This window comes from Rhipicephalus sanguineus, chromosome 2 (assembly GCF_013339695.2).
Source record: "Rhipicephalus sanguineus isolate Rsan-2018 chromosome 2, BIME_Rsan_1.4, whole genome shotgun sequence".
NCBI classification, from domain to species: domain Eukaryota; kingdom Metazoa; phylum Arthropoda; class Arachnida; order Ixodida; family Ixodidae; genus Rhipicephalus; species Rhipicephalus sanguineus.
In genome coordinates this window covers 13720083-13732792 of record NC_051177.1, presented here as the reverse complement: position 1 = coordinate 13732792, position 12710 = coordinate 13720083, and the positions used below count along the sequence as shown (strand labels likewise).

At 48.8% G+C, this 12710-nt stretch overlaps 1 protein-coding gene across 2 annotated transcripts in view; it reads right to left on the bottom strand.

The window, feature by feature from the left end:
• The window catches only part of LOC119382432 (CCR4-NOT transcription complex subunit 7), a 125929-nt gene that overhangs the window by 41545 nt on the left and 71674 nt on the right, over positions 1 to 12710 (bottom strand). The window lies entirely within an intron of this gene.

Here is a 12710-nt window from a genome sequence, read left to right as displayed (position 1 = left end):
CAAAACCCGTGCGTTCATCTAAGACACTCGTTTTGCTACCACACGCACATGCCGATAGGTTTGTCGCAATTGATATGCTCGGCAACAGATCCTCCATCCACAATGATGCCACCGACGGGCTTGATGCGTGTGCAGTAGTGATGCAGAACTATCGGTAAATTGACTATCGATAGTATCGATAGTCTTTTTGAAACTATCGATAGTGTAAGCAAACTATCGATAGTGCAACTAGCGACAAACTATCGATAGTGGAATCGGTAGTACCATCGTAATATTACTAGCGATATTACTGCCACGCGTGTTTATTGCTTTGTTTTGAGTTATTCGTGCTTCACCCACAAAGCAACGTTTGACGCAGACCGCGCCGTAATGTTTGAGAAGCTTCACAATTGTTTGAGATCATTCTGTTAAGATTACGCGCCGGACGCGAAAAGTCAAGTTTATTCGAGAGCTTACGCGAGCGCCAGCGATAACGCTGGAAGGTTTGATGACTGATTTATAAAGGACGACGCGTTCCACCGATGATCAGATTACTCAACGACTGACGACCGCTGCCGCCGCTATCAGTGCGCAGCAGGTGTCGCTTGTATCTTGAGCTTTGGTTTTCTGGGCACAAGTTCGCCCAAATAAAGCGCTCCGTATTTCCCAGTCTTGCTGCAGAGAGAGAGAGAGAGAAATAATAATGAAGGAAAGGCAGGGAGGTTAACCAGTATAGGACAACCGATTGGCTACCCTACGCATGGGGACAGGGTGGGGGACATTTAAAGATGGAGAGGAAAGAGCATTCTTCACCGTCACAACCTCGTGACGATACTATCAATAGCAGTGTAAATAATGATGTTGGCCGGCCATATTGCGAAGATATTTGCAATAGCCTATACCACCAGCTTCGCTTAATTTATGAGCAATTTTTGGCAGAGAAATTAACTATTTCCGTAGTGAAAATGGCGGAATATATCCATCAATAAATTCGTATCCAAAAGCAACCAGTTACACCTTACAATTACCTTCTTGATATTTTTTTTATTTTGAAATCATAAAATGCAATATCAATTTGAAGCCGCGCAGTCCCACCACATGTAAAGGCTTCCTTTCCGCTATATACAGCTGAACAATTTGACTTTATAATCATGTGTCAGCAAAGCACTCTGCTGAAGAACTATATCATGTCAACTTTCTTGCCCTTCAGCCTAGTTTACTTTAAGTTTACTCTGCAGTGAGTCCACGCTGTTGCTTTTATACTATCGATAGTACCATCAAAATATTTACTATCGATAGCACTATCGATAGTATTTTTCACCATCGATAGTTCGATAGTGACTCAGCTATCGATAGTATCGATAGTACCATCGATAGTTCTGCATCACTAGTGTGCAGGCCATTGTAGATTTGTTCTTCAAGAACTCCCACCATGTTTCTGACGTAGCACTACAAACGAAACTTGCCTCTCATCACTAATCGTGCAATCATGAGCGACAACCACAGCGTCCTGAAGGCACACGTGCAGCCAGCATGCACCTAGTCCAAGTCAAACTACATTTTGCTGCAACCTGAAATTGCGGTTGTCCCGATGCAATTATGGGTGACCACAAAACTCCAAATGTATGCAAGCATTCAATGCGCATGAAGTGTAAAAGCGATATTTTATTTGCTTGGCGCAACCACTGCACCCAAAACTGCGACAGATGCCATTATAGATAGCAAATGATGCAGTTTTCAAGGCTTGTTGTGCATAGCCAGCGCATAGGCATTGAAAAGCAATCTCTCGTTTACCACAACCGCTGTGCACGACACCATGGTCGCTATGGTCGCCATCATCGATAGCAACTATGCAACTCCGAAGGTACAGGCTAATACAGTGGAAGACTAAAGACAATAAAGTCTTAAAAAGGCACAAAGCATTTTGGTTTTCCTGTTGTTCGCCCATGACTATGGTAGCGCAGACTTTGGCACAGTTTTCGGTTGGCCTCTAGCAAAGCTTTGACAAGAGTTTTCGAGGCACTCCACCCTTGGCACACTCCAAGGGTCATTTGAATACAGTGTTTTCTTGGGTATCATTCGCCCCTGCATATAACTCACACCCCCACCACCACCAAAAACCGTGGCATAAAGATGTTGCCATGAAGCAGTCTTCCTTGCATTACCGTGAAGGCACCTTTCGCAGCGGAATTTGCGTACAGTAAAATTCATCAATTCGACTCCCATTAACCCTTTGATGGTTTTCGCCGTACATGTATGGCATCACCTAACAGGCACCAAAGGGTTTTCGCCGTACATGTACGGCACTGCCTGTACGATTAAAACGTGCGCCTTTTTCAATCATTTCTCTTGCTTGGCATGTGCTGCCACACTTCGGACATACGTGGAATTTTTTTCATGAGCCGATGTCTCTCCGTTGTTCTGTTTTGCTTCGCAAAGCAGCATGGCGGCTATCGCTTGCACATCCAAGCGCCCGTGGTGCGGCTGGTTTAAAACGCGAGCCTTTTTCGATCATTTCTCTTGCTTGGAATGTGCTGCCACGCTTCGGGAATACGTGGATTTTTTTTTTTCATGCGCAGATGTGCCCCCATTGGATTTTTTTTTTTTCTGCTTTCCAAAGCAGCCTGGCGGCTTTCACTTGTGCGCACGTGGTGCGGCTGGTTTCCGTTTCGTCCTTCGGGTGGTTATCGCTTCTCGCACACGCAAGGCTGATGGCTATCTGGCTTCTAGTCTCTCAAAGGGTGACCGCTTGCGACTCTCGTTTATTGCTCTCTCGTTTAAGGCCAAGTCATCGCTCCGCGATAGCACGCCTGTATCTCGGCGTTGTCGGATATCTTGTTGTCGGTGAATAGCTAGTGTTAGTGTATTAGTAGAAACTGTGCAGGTCGTGTTGCGCGCCCATGGCTCCGTTTGGTTCGCTCGCGGAAGCCGTTTTTCAGTGTGCTTTTTAACATGGCGCCGTTATTCATATATAAGAATCGCGTCATGATGCTGCTGAGGAAACAAAGGAAACAGCCGACACTTTCTGAATTTTGGAAATAAAAGTTTCTCTGTTCTACCTATATTTTTTTCGATTTCACTACAACGAAACGTTCGCTTTACCGCAATTTTTTCCGTGCACCGTCAATTTCGTTGTAACGGTGTTTGACTGTATACTCAAGTCTATTCACACATATCTCAATGTACTAGCATCCATGCGCCACATCGGTATTTATTGATGAAAGACGCGAGTAAGGAGCTGCGTGCCATGGCTCCCCCCACCCCCCCAAACTTGTTCACGGGAAGTTTTTGATAAAAGGATATCTCGCGTGAGTCGTGCATTTCATAAAAATGTACCTACTTCATTGAAACCGCTGATAACTTATTTGAAAGTACAAAATCAAAAGGAATAATAATATCTGGGGTTTAGCGTCCCAAAACCAAGATATGATTATGAGAGACGCCGTAGTGGAGGGCTCCGGAAATTTCGACCACCTGGGGTTCTTTAACGTGCACCTAAATCTAAGTACACGGGCCTCAAACATTTTCGCCTCCATCGAAAATGCAGCCGCCGCGGCCGGGATTCGATCCCGCGACCCTCGGGTCAGCAGTCGAGCGCCATAACCACTAGACCACCGTGGCGGGGCCAAAAATCAAAAGGAGTATCATAGACCACAGATTATGTGATACTGCCGTTATAGAGCATTGACACCATGATCGAAAAAGCTAATTTTAAGCTAAGGGACTCATGAGTCGACTCACTAAGGCTTACTCAGACTCAGGTGAAGCCGAGAGTCTGAATCTGAGTGAGTCCAGCCGAGTAATATGTTGGTGAGTTTCCGTGCATCAAGAGACGTTATAAAATGCTGCTTGTTCGTTTCTGTTTGGTTCATGGAAAAAAGAACCTCCTTGGCATTGCCATGGGGAATGGCGCGCGTGGTTCAAAGGTTCCGTTGTCGCCGAACTGCGCTTCGCCCGGCGCCCTGCTTCGCTCATGCGGTCGCGTCTCAGTGGTAGTTTCGGTATCGCGTACTGCCATGTGTGTTTTGCGCGCTCGTGAAAGTCGCTCTGACAGAAAGTTCGACGAAATGCCACACGCCGCTGCGCAGTAAAGGCAGGCAACGTTGGGCACGGCCGCAGTGATGTGGGAAAGACCGATTTCAGGCGGGTGATTTGAAGTGCGCTAACGCAATGCGGACCACTAAAATGTGATTTTATTTCAAAATAAGCACTTCCTTGGCACAAAAGTAGCACTACGAGGTTTCTGGACCACTATTTCAAAAATCGTCGACTTAATATTTGCCTTTAGTGTCCCTTTAACGAGGTTAACGCATGCAGCTGGAAATATTCGCTCTATCCACACGAAAAATACTCACCTTTGCTCACTGCGAGAGAACACATGCAGCAGCGTTGACATCAAAACCGTAGCTAGCAGAGGAACAAGCTATGCACAATAAAGAAACTGAGAGTGAACAACCCCGCTACGCGCTACCTATGCCACTCGATAGTTTTCGCTACGCGACAGTTGACAGTAGCGCCAGAACACGCAGCCTACCGAGAAGCAGCAAGCTAGCAGAGCGGCAGCACATTTTGGGGGGGGGGGGGTCACATATTTACAACCGCTCAGAGGCGATTATCACTATGGAAGTCTCCATTACAAAGGCGCGCAGAAGAACACGCTTGGGCGCGTGAACGTGTTCTGCGAACGTATCCCTGGCACTGCTTCTAAAGTTACGTTTTCCCATGCTGAAACAGACGCGGGCTTGAAAATTCTTGCTTGTGGAGCCGTTTCGGCGCAATCTTTGCAATTTTTATGCTTTTGGAGCAGCTTGGCACAGGAAAACGGAATCGTATCAAAAATGCGCAATATGCGCAGCTGTCTCACCCCTGCTTCAGTGTCCCTTTGAAACTCCCGTAGGGAACATATTTCCCACCACGTTTCAATGCCTCTACCTCCAAGACGCCCGATTCCTCTGCCCTGAGACGGTTGCTACATTTGGAGTAATGCTCGAGAATAAACTTTTCTGGAAAACATTTTAGCGACTCCGAACCAACCGGCTACCCGGAGCCACGGTTCCTGTCGGCGCCACTGGCACTTGTCTCTGCGTGCAAGTTCGTCGCGCGTGTTTTCGCCACCTGCAATAACTTGTGGATGAATGCATTTGCCACATTGAGAAAGGCGAGTAAATGCATTTATTGAATGCTTCAAGTGTAGGGCTGTTATCTGGTTCACTTTTAGAACCTAATGTAACTAGGAACGAAAGTTATTAACATTTGAATTGTAATTATGTAGTGCGAATATACTTCCCTACGGGCCTTCCACGATGATAATCCTCGGGAAGAGATTTTCAGTTTCTCTAGATGGAAACACGTTTGACCGTTGAAGAAGCCCTGGATTTGTACTTTTCTTTACCTGATTATGCGAACAACTCTTGTGACAGTGAGGAAGATGACATGGATGAACCATTGTCCATAATTACACGCTTGAATGCTTATGCACTGTGGGGTTGCACACGCAACCCATTGTCTTCAACGCGGCGGCACCTTGGCTTCGCGCTACGTTTGTACGCGCAGTGGCGAGGGGGGTTGCGTGGAAGAGGGCACGTGCCGCTCCCGCAGCTCTTTGCGCCGTGCTCCCTGGCCGAAGTCGAGATGCCCCGTTTTCCCTCCTTGCCCTTTTCTGGAGAGACTCCTCTCCAGACCCAAGGAACACGCGCCGCTTCCTTGGGGACCGCCTTGTCTTTCGACTCGAGCAGCGGTGACAACCACAGCTGGATCGAGTCGGGAGCCACCCAGACGCCATCAGCCCCTGCGCAACGCCTGGTCTATTGTGAGGTAACTTACTGCCTCAGGGCTGGACTGCGAAGCCATGAGAGGTGAGTCAAGCCTTATCGCTCTAAATCTCGTGTGCTTCCCATTTTGTTGTTGTTTTCACGTAGTTGTGCGGAACTTCTCCGCCGCTTCGTTTTATCTGTATTTTTGTTGCGTTGGTGGCGCTTTTGGCACAATAAACTGTGTCAGGCAAAGAACTTGTCTCTGTTACCACTGGCCTGAATCCTGCCGCGGTCGCAACTTACGCGAACCGCGGGATAGGGAGTCACAGCTCTGACTGTTAGGGCTGCTGCGTAGCATTAGTAGCGAGTAATTACACTCTAGTGCGCAGTGTGATCCAAAGACGGGACAGTTTCGCACGCGCGGATCTGTTCGTTACAAAGTAACCCCTATATTTGGCGCCCAACGTGGGGCCAGCGGTGCGACAGAGCGAGTCGGTTTGTGTGAGTGACTGCCACTACACGAACAACCATGGCAGCAGACAGGGCTGACTTCCAGCCGTTGCAATTGCTGTCACGGATGCTGCCAATAAGCAACAGTTCGAAGATGCGGTAACGGCTGCTGCACCCTTCGATTCCTGCGGCGAACTTTAGCCAAAGGGAGCAGAAGTAGCACAGAGCAGGGGTATGAGCGGCTGGCTGGCGCGATGGGCACCCCTCCTGCAGCAATACGACTTACTGTTCGCTGCAGAGGGAGAACGAACAGCGTGTAGCCGACGGACTTACGCATACGCTCGTTGTCTGTGAAAAGAGTAACATTACTACTCAACTCACTTTGCCCGACGCCGAGCCTGAGAGCGACGTAATGTTGTCAGGAGGGGTAACATTACTACTCATTCTGATAATTTGAAACTCAGCCTGAGAGCAGAGTAACTGCTACAATGCTCGACGGCGACGGTCCGAAACGAAGGGCGGACGACCCACCTTCGCAGGACAAGAACGCTAACCACTAGGACTGCGTCAGTTTAGTGGAAAGCTTGCTTAGCCGAAGGGAGTTGTCAGAGGCGCAGCGGCAGGATCTCTTTTGTAAATACTTTTGTAAGTCTTTGATGGGCTCCGGGAGCCCGGCGGCGCGGCCGCGGCGCACGTTGACGCAGCTGGTATTGCTGTTAGTGCGCGGCGCTCTGAAGCAGCTAGTAACGCTGTGAGCGCGTTTCCTCCTACTTTCGATTCCTGCCCGCTGAGAACTGACCACTCCTTGCTAAGATAAATCCCCACGGAGAAGGATACACATGAGTCCTTCAAAGCGGTGATTTCCCGCACGTTGGCACGCATACTCGTGCATAAGCTCCTTGGGGTGCTCACGTGATTCGAATATCCAAAGCAGTTTATAACGGACAATTCGTCCTGATTCTCTGTCGAAATCTTCGTGCACTCCTGCGTAGCCTTTGGCATTAAGCGCAGGAGAACGACCACGTAATGTGCCCAGGCAAATCTCATTGAACGTGGGAACCACAACATCAAGCACATGCTCGTTGAAATTGTGGGGACGCACAATTGCCCTCAGGGCTATGTGAACACGCTCGACTGGCATTACCCCCGCCACCCTCAATCTTCGAAGGGAGCTGCCAAATGCCATAGAACATACTCTACCGGAATGCAGCATGGCACTGGTTGCTTCGTCAGCACGTGCTGATTATGCAGCTGGGCTGCGAGCGAAGGTGACGAAGGCTTTGTGCAAAGCGCGACGGAACCTGAGCACTGCTCGTGCGGAGCAGAAAGCGCAGTATGAGCGCTCTCATCAGGACGTTCAGTACAAAGTGGGCGACCTGGTGTTGAAGCGCAATCATGTCCTAAGCGATGTCAGTAAGAAATTCTCAGCTTCTCTGGCAGCGAAGTGGATAGGACCGTACCGGGTAGGAGAGACAGTCTCTTCTCTCGTGTACGAGCTGACTGACTTAACGCTAAGACTGATCGGCTGACCGGTGCATGTCTGTGATCTCAAACCCTACTATGATAGAGGGAACGAGTGGCCCGAGGGAAACGCTCCCCCGCGCCCGCAGGCAGTGGCATCCGAAGGCACGGCTCGACGTACGAGCTCAGTGCAACATTACAACTTACGATCTCGGCAGAACTAACTCTGTCCGGTTCGTAGGGGCTTTATTGTGAGTGATATTGGATGGGACGCTCCACAGATATCTAGCATGCAGCCTTCGAGAGCGAGCACGCGCTTGCTTTTTCGGAGAGTAAGAGAGGGGCTAACTTATTGTTCGAGTCGCAGATCACCCCATCGGCAGCATTTCAACAACAGCCAAGCCAAAACGACCGTTTTCGCCAGCAGATGCCCCGTAGCCTGGCACATCATCAAGCCAGCCGTCAACGCAAGCGTCTTACAGCAGAGAGTGGCGACACCAAAGCCTGCAGCAACAGCCAGAGTCAAGGCGAAAGAAAAACAGCAAAACAGCTTCCGGTCCCGAATGGCCTCTGTGAAGAATTCGCGGAACCAGTGCACAGCCGGCGAAGAGTTGCAGACCCGGCGACCGAACTACGGAGTGCACCCGCGGTATGAGCGTGGTATCCTGCTGCGCAGAACGGGGGTTGCAGCCGGCCAGCTGCAAGCGTCGGGGGACTTTCGACTCCAAACGCCTGAGAAGAAAAGAGGTAGAGAGAGCACGAGGCCGCAGGAGCAGAGCGGACCCCTGCTGAGCAACTAGTGGCGAGCCGCTGAGGACGGGTCGGCGCCTTCTTTGCTGCTTTGCGTGCCGATAGTCCCAGAGCAGCGGAGGCGCGCGACACGGAGAAATCTTCAAAAGAAAAAGAAAGAACCATTCCACCACAAGCGAACATCTAACATCGGGACGGCCACCAGAATCTTGCCCAACGTTTCTAGAACCAGTTTCACAGCTCCCCATAGACGCTTGCTCTCTGAAGTGGACGCGACGGCTGACACAAGAACTAGCGGCGCTGTAGTTCCATATTGCATCATGCCTCACGCGTCATCTACCCATGTGATATATCGTTGCTGCAGCTTTCGACGGCAGTGACAGACGAGATTCCAACATTTAAACTTTTTAAATAACCTCAACTGTTTCAAAAAGCGATTATTTCACAAGCTATGCTTCATAAACATCAAAAGATAATGAAACGTGACCTACAATAACGGTAAAATCTGACACGTCTAGCCGTCCTCTCGCACAAAAACTCCATCGCCGTCAACCTGTGTATAGATGAAACAGTGGTTACGGTGATCGGCTGCTGACCCGAAGGTTGCGGGATCGATCATGACTACGGCGGTCGCATTTTTTTCTACGGAGGCAAAAATTAAACTGGCTCATGTACTTAGATTTCTCATCCGAAGCAAGTCTTAACACAGAGAACCGTTAAAGGGGTCGTGAAAAACTGAAGCTGCCCGGTTGTAATTTTCCCTGCTTCAACAACGATTAGACATGCCGATTACGAAATATTTCGGCGCAATATTCAGTCTAAAATTATTGACACCCGTTTAAAATCACAGTTTTCTTGGGCTCCTAAACGACTATGCGGCACTACCGGCCGCCATAGGCACTCGCTGTGACATCATGATAAGGGGAGTTATAAACACAGCGTTAGCTTTCTTTTGCTCTAGCATAACAGGTTTATAGGAACCTAGAAAATAAGCAAATAACACAACAACTTTTGCGCTCTGAGTTGTATACTGTGCAAGTACAGCACTTGGTCTGCTTGCTTCGGCTTGAAAGTACATCCAGGCGTCACGTGTGTATCGCGTGTATTCTTGCCTTGGCTCGCACGGTGCAGGGTTACAGTTTTTTCTTTCTTGTTGCGTTATGCTGCGTTTTATGGCGTGTTTTTGCTAGAGCACTGCACAGGGCCGATTTTTCTGGCCTGGGCCCGGCCCGAAAACGCCCTGCTCCGGCCCGCCCGAGCCCGGCCCGGTGTTCTTAAATGCGGCCCGTACCCGGCCCGGGCCCGAAAGGTTTAAGCCCGGCCCATTTCGGCTATTAATGCCTTGAGCATAAAGGAGCCACTGTCCAACCTTCGGTTATTGTGAGGATACCTGCCGCACACAAGATATTAGATGCGAAGTATCTTATGGCGGAGTTCAATCCGGTGGTGGTGGTGGTGGTGTGCGGCGTGACCACGCTTACTGCGCATACCCTCTCCCCTCCCCCCTCCACTTCTCTCCCCTCACCCTCTCCCCTTCCCCTTTCTACTCTTCCTCTGAAACGTGGGCTAGGCATGCCGAAATTCTCTCCTGTGCAACGCCGCGATGAGCACCAGCGCATGCGCGTCCCCTCCCCCTCTCCTACGCTGGCCCCCTCTCGCACGCCTGCCGACTGCGTTCCCCGCTCGCCCTGTGAGAATTAACGGCCAGGCTAGAGTTAAGACAAGACGTGCGTAGTGTTTCTCTTCGTGTTCCACGACGCGAGGTCGGTAGCATGCCCAAAGAACGCCAACGGAACGCGATCAGTGCAAGTGCTCCGGCTTCGCATCGCCTCATGGTCTCCTTTAGCAGGAAATGGTGTAATTTTTTCTAGAGATTGTTTTAGGAACTTCTTTCAGTGCCACGACTTTCACTGGTACTGTGTATACTTTCGGTTAAGTACGCCCGTAACACTCTTGCGAAATAATTGCAGGGCAATATAAAATATAATTGGAGTCATAGCTGGCTATTTCATGTACGCACGCAGTGCTAACCACGCAATATATATATATTTTTTTCCATTTCAAAGAACGACTACAAAATATAATTCCGGATCGTTTCTCTAGCCTCAGCACTCCATGTTGTGAGCCACAGTCGGGGAAACGATTGTCGCTATGGTCTGGCGCCTCACCACTAGTAATGGGAAAATCAACAACGGCGTTCGCCGTGATAAGCGTCGCTCCGCGTCTTGCATTTAAACTGCACGAAAAACAGGTCTTGAGATATTAATGAGCCACAAGTCGCGTTGACCAGTCCACGGAGTAGCTGCATACTCGAAATGTGTCCCTAGATACAAACGCGCACATCTTATATACACTAATCTAGGCAGTTTACCGTTGCTTTCCTCACATGGTACCCAAGAACGTCTTTCACACACTATAATGGGGGAAAGTTATATTAGGCGTTTCTTGAAATTACGTGTAGCATACCGATGGAGCAAAATTGTAGACGTCTTGTACTGTGAAATTTCTGTGCACGCCAATGAACTTCAGGTGGTTTAAATTACCCAAAGCCCTCAAAGCGGCGTCTCATATAGCCTAGGTCGCTTCGGGAAGTTAAACCCCACAAAACAACAAAAACAAAGTCAAACAACGTACACACGCAATTATACAGATACGTATGAGACCCGGGCCTAATAGGGACCTGGCTCAGGCCCGAGCCCGACCCGAGCCCGTGCAGTGCTCTAGCATAGTCCTCGCTATGCCAACCGCGCGCGCCGTCAGACAGTGCAGTACAACTTATCAATGTGGAAACAACGTTCGCTTTCACAAGCTGCCGGCATCACAATTGAAACAGTACGATGCTACGAACCTCGGCCAACTATGGCTCAGCAAACGTCGCTGCGTTGCCATGTTTCGTCGACGACAGACTTTTCATTGGCTGACTTAAGGGGGGAGGCTACCTTCGGATACCAACTTTTTTGTTTATTGAGATATCTTAATGAAATTTTCATGATAGACTCACAGCAAAAGCATTAGGAGAATTACAAAATTTCATGAAGTTATGTTCACTGGTTCTCAAGTTATGGCAGTATGTCAGAATAATGCACATGGTTCTCTTATCCCAGGCCTGGAGAACTTTCAAAAGGTACTGGAACTGTGAAATTAACTGTGATGATTCCCAGATTGATACTTCAGGGGGTAACAGAGCCCTTTTTTTTTAATTTCCTTGCTGAAAAGTTTTAGCAGACCATCAAATTTAGTGTTGGTGATTAGGATATTATCAATCAAATTTTGATTAACTATAATAAATAACAGACACAATATATTGAAAAAATAGGCTTGTCACCCCCTCAGAAATTTATTCAAGTACATAATAAAAAAAGACTTATGGAAATTCGATGAGTGGTTCCTGAGATATGGCTGGGATAAGCAGCCTCACTAGCCAAAAAAGTCATTTTGAGAAAACGACGTTTGAAAGTTTTGAGCACATATGTAGTTCTAAAATGATCCTGCAGCATAACTGGAGGTGTCCTTTGGCACTCTCTTTCTTTGCTGCCTTTCCATCTTCTCTAGTGATCGATTCTTAGCCTTTTTCAAGCGCAGAGAATTTTTCTCGGCTGCCCGTTATATTGTAATGTGATTAGGCCATATGCTGTGGTGCTTTGCCAGCTTTCTTGTATTCGTGCTATCACTAAGTCTTTATTGCAATTGATCATTGAATAATTTTTATAGGATACTAAGAGTGGCTCTCATCATGACAGCCTATCCCTTCCTCCTAAATAACAGGCAATTACGGCCAAAACATTGGGGGAATAGAAATTCCTTAGCTGTTTATTCAAGACGCGAATTGGGCAGATGTAAATTCATCTCCCTGCTTCACTCAAGCTCACTTGTAAACCTCGACTGTGATGCGCTTCACAATTCACCCGGTTGCGGCGAACACGGTTATCTGCGAGGCTTTTATATTTTTTCAGATGATTCATGAGAGCTTGCGGCGATACCACGCACGGCTCCAAGCGCGCCTATATTGCATCAACAGTGCTTTATTTCACCTCGAAGTGCTCGGCCACGGAGTCCGGGAAATCTGCACATGTTCTGGGTCGCGGCATTCGGTGACGATGCGCAATATCCCTAGGTGCGGCGACGAAAAATCGGCGCGCAACGTGTTTGGTCTCGCATTTCGGGACGCCGACGCGTGGCCGCTGCGCGACGAGCTTGGCTGTGGGGTCCGCTGCCGATGCGTAAAATTACCATCCGTGGTTCCGAGGAGCCGGCGGGCGATGCGCTGCGTTGCTTACGAAGAAGCACACTGCCGCGTCTCTAACGCGTTGTTCTTGC